This window comes from Fulmarus glacialis, unplaced genomic scaffold, assembly GCF_000690835.1.
Source record: "Fulmarus glacialis isolate BGI_N327 unplaced genomic scaffold, ASM69083v1 scaffold22759, whole genome shotgun sequence".
Taxonomy (NCBI): Eukaryota; Metazoa; Chordata; class Aves; order Procellariiformes; family Procellariidae; genus Fulmarus; species Fulmarus glacialis.
The window spans coordinates 22,121-28,120 of record NW_009231700.1 but is presented as its reverse complement, the minus strand read 5'-3'; positions in this window follow the sequence as shown (position 1 = coordinate 28,120).

The window sequence follows — 6,000 nt, the reverse complement described above, 5'->3', positions numbered from 1 at the left end:
GGGCCAGCCCAGGCTTTCCCCACCCCAGGCACCCCCCACCCTCTCTCTCCTGCGGCCTCTCTCTACCTGGGGCTTCCCCACTTGCAGAAGATGCCGATAATTAATTTAAACAGCGATTTGCTCTTGGGGGTGGTTATCGCCACCTCTGCCATCTTACTGCGACCATTTCCCAGCGTCTCCTGGCACGGGAGATCATCTCAGCATCACCTTTCTGAGGATTGCTCATGACATGGGGTCACCAGGGCTGTGCAAACGGCAGAAGGACCTTCTCTTCCTCAGACTTTCCAAGTAATAACAGAGGAAGGCTTTGGGATGAAGCGAGAGGCCAGGAGGTGTCTAAGCACCGGGGAGACAACCCAAGCACGGTGGCCCTGCTCCGGGAAGCTGGAGGATGCGGCCGCGTGGGCTTGTGTCCCACACTGGAAGGGGGACGTGGGCAGCAGGGATGGGGCGGTGGATGGTGACGGCCATAAAATCTCCCCCGCTTCGTGCTCTCGTTGGCTTCAATAGTGCCGCTGCTCCCTGGATTTTGGGAGCGAAGGTTCAGACGGGCTGGGGGAGCCGGGTGATGCCTGGTGCGGGTGTTCCCTGCCTCCTCCCAAATGTCCCATCACTGCTGGAAATGAGACCCAGGAGCTCCTGCCACCTCCATCCCTGCTGCAGCGAGTGGTCGCTGGTCGGTCTCGCTTGGCCAGGGAGGGAAGGAGACACAGACGGAGCCGAGGAGGAGAAGGGGAAGGAACTGGTGAGCTCCCACCTCTGGGAAAGCTCAGCTCCAGAAAAGCAAGGGCTTCCTTTGAAATATTTCCCCAGGATTAATTGCCTCCCCTTCATCGCAGCGAGCTGCTAGAGCAGCACATGTTCTTGCTGCTGGGTTGGGTCCCCTCCCGCGGGGCCCGCAGCCTTTGCCAACTCCTGGCTCAGTTTGCAGTTGACGAAATGAAAAAGATGCCCTTCCTTCAATTAATTCAGATATCTTCTTCCTTTCCCCTCGAGGCACAATAGTGGCTTTAACATCATAAATGGTTTAGGAGCGGAGCCAGATGAAGACAAAGCTGATGGATGACGATTCTCTGTTTGGGGGATGTTTTCCTGCTGGAGATTTTTTGGAAACAAATATATTTATCCTCATTCACAAATGAAACGCAACCCCCATCGCGGATGACTCAGCCCGTGAGTCAGGGCACAACGGCAGCGCGGCCGGACAGAGCCCGCCGCGCGGCGAGGAGGGATGCCAGCCTGCGCCGTGGAAAGATGAGCTGGACCGGGCGGAGGAACCGGGGCTGAGGGCTCCTCAAATGCTCCCTGGCTTTAAGTGGTTATAAAAAAATTTTTGTCCATTTTGCCTTTAGGATGGAACCTCCCGAGCCTCCAGGTTGGCTATGGAAGCAACAGGTCCCTCTTCACTGGAAACGGTGCCCACAAAGCACACCGTGCCCTGGCTTTGGGCAAAAACCCCCAAACCGGAGGGAGGGCAGTTCTTTGGGAGGGTCCTGGGCAGCCCTGGGGGCAGCGAGGAGGATGGAGACCCCCCTGTACCCCAGCAGCACCATAGGCATGTGCTGCTGGAGGGTGGCTCTGGTCGAGGTCGAAACCTATGGAAAATGGGTTGGCATTACCCAGTTATTAAGTCCAATATATTCAAGTGACAGAGCATCACCATCGCAAGAGCATGAGCTGATCCTGAAATTGTGAATTCGGAGAGGTTTTCCAGGACTGGGCTCTTTTACCGATCTCCGGCAGAATAGAAAAGACCCCAGTTAACTAAAGATCACTTTTTTTCAGAGTGCATCCCATACCATTAGAGCTTCCCTGTGCAAAAACCACAACCTCCAGCCTGCACGAGCATCCCGGTGAGTGGCAATCTATTTTAAATCTAAAAGAAGCAATTTCAGATGAGGCATGAAATGCTGCTGTTGGAGAGCAGGTTAAAAAAACCCTCCCAGCAGAAGCGAAGCTCCCCGGCCCCAGCACACCCGGAGCACGGATCCCCGCGACCGCCTGCAGACGCTGGAGCTCCAGCAGCAACCCACGCTGGCTGGCTGGGTCTTCAATTTAGCGTGTCCCCGAAATAGCTATAGATGGCGATTTGTATTAAGTTGTACAATTGAAAGCTACTTGTGTAAGAGGATTGCTTTCGGATATGTGCATTGAAAGATTTGCTTTAAGCACAAGGCAATTCAAGTGTAATTGGAGGAGCGAATCCTGCCCAAACTGCTCTCAGAGCAGCTTTCAGATGTCAGATGGACCCCAGGAGGGACAAGCGGGCAGGACGCAGCCCTAGTTACCATCCTGCCGGGTATTCGGGGGCTGCGTTTTCCCTCGAGCCGCTGAGCAGGGGAAATGATGATTTTTCTAAGACATCTCAGCTGCCAATCCCCATGGGGACACCACAGCGTTGGCCTCAGTGCAGGTCACCCACCTTGTCCACTCCTCCAAGCTCCAGCGGTGGTGGCCCCATCGGCCCCATCTCCAGGGCTGCAAACCAGCCACCAGCACCCGCTCAGGACAGACTTGCTGCAGGGCCCTGAAGCACGGCGGGAAGGATCAGGGAGGAGGATGGAGGGAGCGTGGGGACACAAGGAGGATCAGAAGAAGGATGGAGGGAGCATGGGGACACAGGGAGGATCAGGGGGGGGGAGGGAGACAGGGAGGATCAGGGAGGAGGATGGAGGGAGCGTGGGGACACAGGGAGGATCAGGGAGGAGGATGGAGGGAGCGTGGGGACACAGGGAGGATCAGGGAGGAGGATGGAGGGAGCGTGGGGACACAGGGAGGATCAGGGAGGAGGATGGAGGGAGCGTGGGGACACAGGGAGGATCAGGGAGGAGGATGGAGGGAGCGTGGGGACACAGGGAGGATCAGGGAGGAGGATGGAGGGAGCGTGGGGACACAGGGAGGATCAGGGAGGAGGATGGAGGGAGCGTGGGGACACAGGGAGGATCAGGGAGGAGGATGGAGGGAGCGTGGGGACACAGGGAGGATCAGGGAGGAGGATGGAGGGAGCGTGGGGACACAGGGAGGATCAGGGAGGAGGATGGAGGGAGCGTGGGGACACAGGGAGGATCAGGGAGGAGGATGGAGGGAGCGTGGGGACACAGGGAGGATCAGGAGAAGGATGGAGGGAGCACGGGGAAGACAAGAGAGGAGGATGGAGGGAGCATGGGGTCACAGGGAGGATCAGGGAGAGGCCTCTTACAGCGCCAACAAGCTATTTCAACTGAGCCAAACGGCCCATGGAGAAGCACTGTGTGACGGGGACAGCAGCAATTTGTGTGTCCCAAGGAGGGCTGGGAGAAGAAATAGTGCTAATGCCACAGCACAGAGAAAACACACAGAGTTTTCTTTAGGGCTCCCCTAGGATTTCCAAGGGAAGGCACTGTCAGGGTTTTATGGAGCATTTTACATGAAGTGCTAATCACCACGGCAGCCGTTGAGGGCAGCGGCCCCAGGGCTCCTCCGGCACAGGGGCCACCTCTCCCGGGGCAGCACCGGCTGCTACCAGGGCTCACCACGGACGAGCAAGGGATTGGGGTGAACACTGGTGATTTATGGCTGCTTCGTTGGTCAGGAAGGTGGGTGCAGGATGGAGGTGTCTGGCCCAGAAAGGAGGAATAGGTGTAGAAGAACTGGCATACATAGAGGGGAATATGGTGGGTTATGGTGGACACCAAACATGCCGGTCCAAATCTCCAGCTGCGCCCACAGGCAGCTGATGCTCCAGGGTTAACAACAGTCCCACAAAAAGCTCATGTCTTGCCTAAGCTGCTAATGACCTCAGTTAACCTGACCCACAGGAGGTTGGTAATGAGGAGGCAGTGAAATACTTGTGGACCTTTATTTCTTATGGCATGAATAACCTCCCTTCCCGAGGACTTCCCTAGGAAGGTCCCCCCATGCCCTACATTCACAAGAGGTCACACAGAGGAACAGGACGACAGTAATCCCACAGCTGATCAGAAAACAGGGAAGACCAATGCCTAAACACACATCTGGTGGCTTGGGAGATGCCCTGGGACAACTGCCTGGGCTGGCAGACGTGAGCCAGGTCTTCCAAGAGTTTGCAGAGCAGAGCTGGTGGCTGGAGAGGTCTCTGCATCTATTAAACATCTGTGTTCAGGTAGCTGCATCTCACCCCTGATACTTTTACTCAAACTGCATTAATTCTGCAAAATAATCCCAGAACACAACAGTTTTTAACTCAAACGTGGTCCAACACTGGGAATTTCTGACAAGTTGCCTTCTCCATACAGCATCCCTCCCAGCAGAAGCAGGAGTCAGAGTACAGGTCTCAGTAGTAAATGTATTTTTTCCTGTTAACAGCTTCAATTCTTTCAGCACGGAGCATCTGGGCTTTCCAATGCTGCTAACCTTCACCCCAAAGCCCAGATGGGGTTAAAGGGTGTCAAACATGACCAAGAGAACAGAAGAGTGACTGAGCAGAGGATGGGATTGCCCCTGGTGAAGCCGTGGTGGGAAGAGGACAAATCCTTCTCCCCAAGGGGCAAGGAGAGCAACCTTTCTCTAGCTTGTTTCTTAAGGAAATCAAATCCCAAAGACTAACCTCCCATGAGGATTTAGGAGATATTTTTTGAAAATATGGTCAGGAAAGGAAAAAAAAAAGTCATTTTGGAGACCTTGCTTGAAGACAGGTGCCCACCGCTGACCCAAATACACAAAGATCCTCACCCAGGGTTTTCCATGCCTTAATGAATCCAAGTCTTTCCTCCACCATTCACCGAACAGCAAAATGTATCACCAAGAACACAAGAAGACATTTTGTGGTGGAAGAAGATAACAAGCAGGTGCCCTCCCAGCTCAGCTTAGTACTCGCCAGCTCCCATGAATGGGGCTGTAAAGGATGAAACACATGGACACGTCTTAGCTAGGAAGCAGCACTAGCAGCCCAGAAGATCAGATCTCACCATGACCATGGCCTGGCTCACCCCAACGGCAGCTTTCAAGACAGGCCAGGACACACAGTGGCCTGGGCACAGGGTCTCGCCAGCCTGGCTGGGACACTCGGCGCACCAAGCTCAGCCTCCAGCCAGATGCAGTCACACAGCGTGGACACCTTGGGGTTGAGAGTCCCACGGTTGGACTTTGGTGATGCAATGCACACAAAGCAGCAACGTTATCGTGTCGGGTTTCTGTTGTAGGAAGATGGACAGATGGCCTGAAAATGTCCTGTCCCCCGCCAGAGCTTCCTGTGCATTGACCTGCAGAAGCATGGTGACTTCTTCTCACCACCTCCAACCTCCATTCAGTGCTTTGGGGAGAAGAGCCAGGTGACAGACCTGTTAGAGCGGCCTCCCATCAGCCAAGCCCTCTCCATCGTCCACAGATACACAGATGCTCTCCCTTCCACTCCAACTCCATGCTATCAAGAAAAAAGAAGATATTCTGCAATGTTTGTGCTTTTGATCTCCTTAAAATCCCTTTAGCATCCTCTCTTACAAAGTCTCATACAGCAATGACAACAAAGGTGCTCTAGGGAAAATTACTTTATTTTCTTTCTTTGTTAGAAATGCTTTTTACAGTTTAAGAAATGAGGTTCTTTTTAAAAAAACAATCACAATTTCAGGAACAGTCCTATCCACAGTGCCACGGGCACTGGGCATCGCAAGCTCATGGACCTCGCCGTTAAGGTGGGAGCATTGTGAACACCTCTGATCTGTGTTCCTGGAGTTCAACAGGAGAAAAAAAAACACTTGAGCAGGACTCTGGTTTTCTTCCCACCAGCAGCTGACACCTTTGGGTCTAAATTAAAGCTCTTTCCGCAGCTGGTTCGGTCAGGCTCCTTGGCTGAAGGGCTTCAGCTGGAGCAGGTCAAGCCACCATGCAGCAGACGGAGGTAATGGGGGAGCCCTCCCACACCACAGCCCCTTCACCCCAAAAGGCTGGCTGGGCACAGGGAGGGAGGAGGACAGCGGTCAGCATTGGCCCATGCCTTGGGGGCTACTAAAGGGTAGAAGCCGTTGGCAGAGGCTAGCCGGGAAG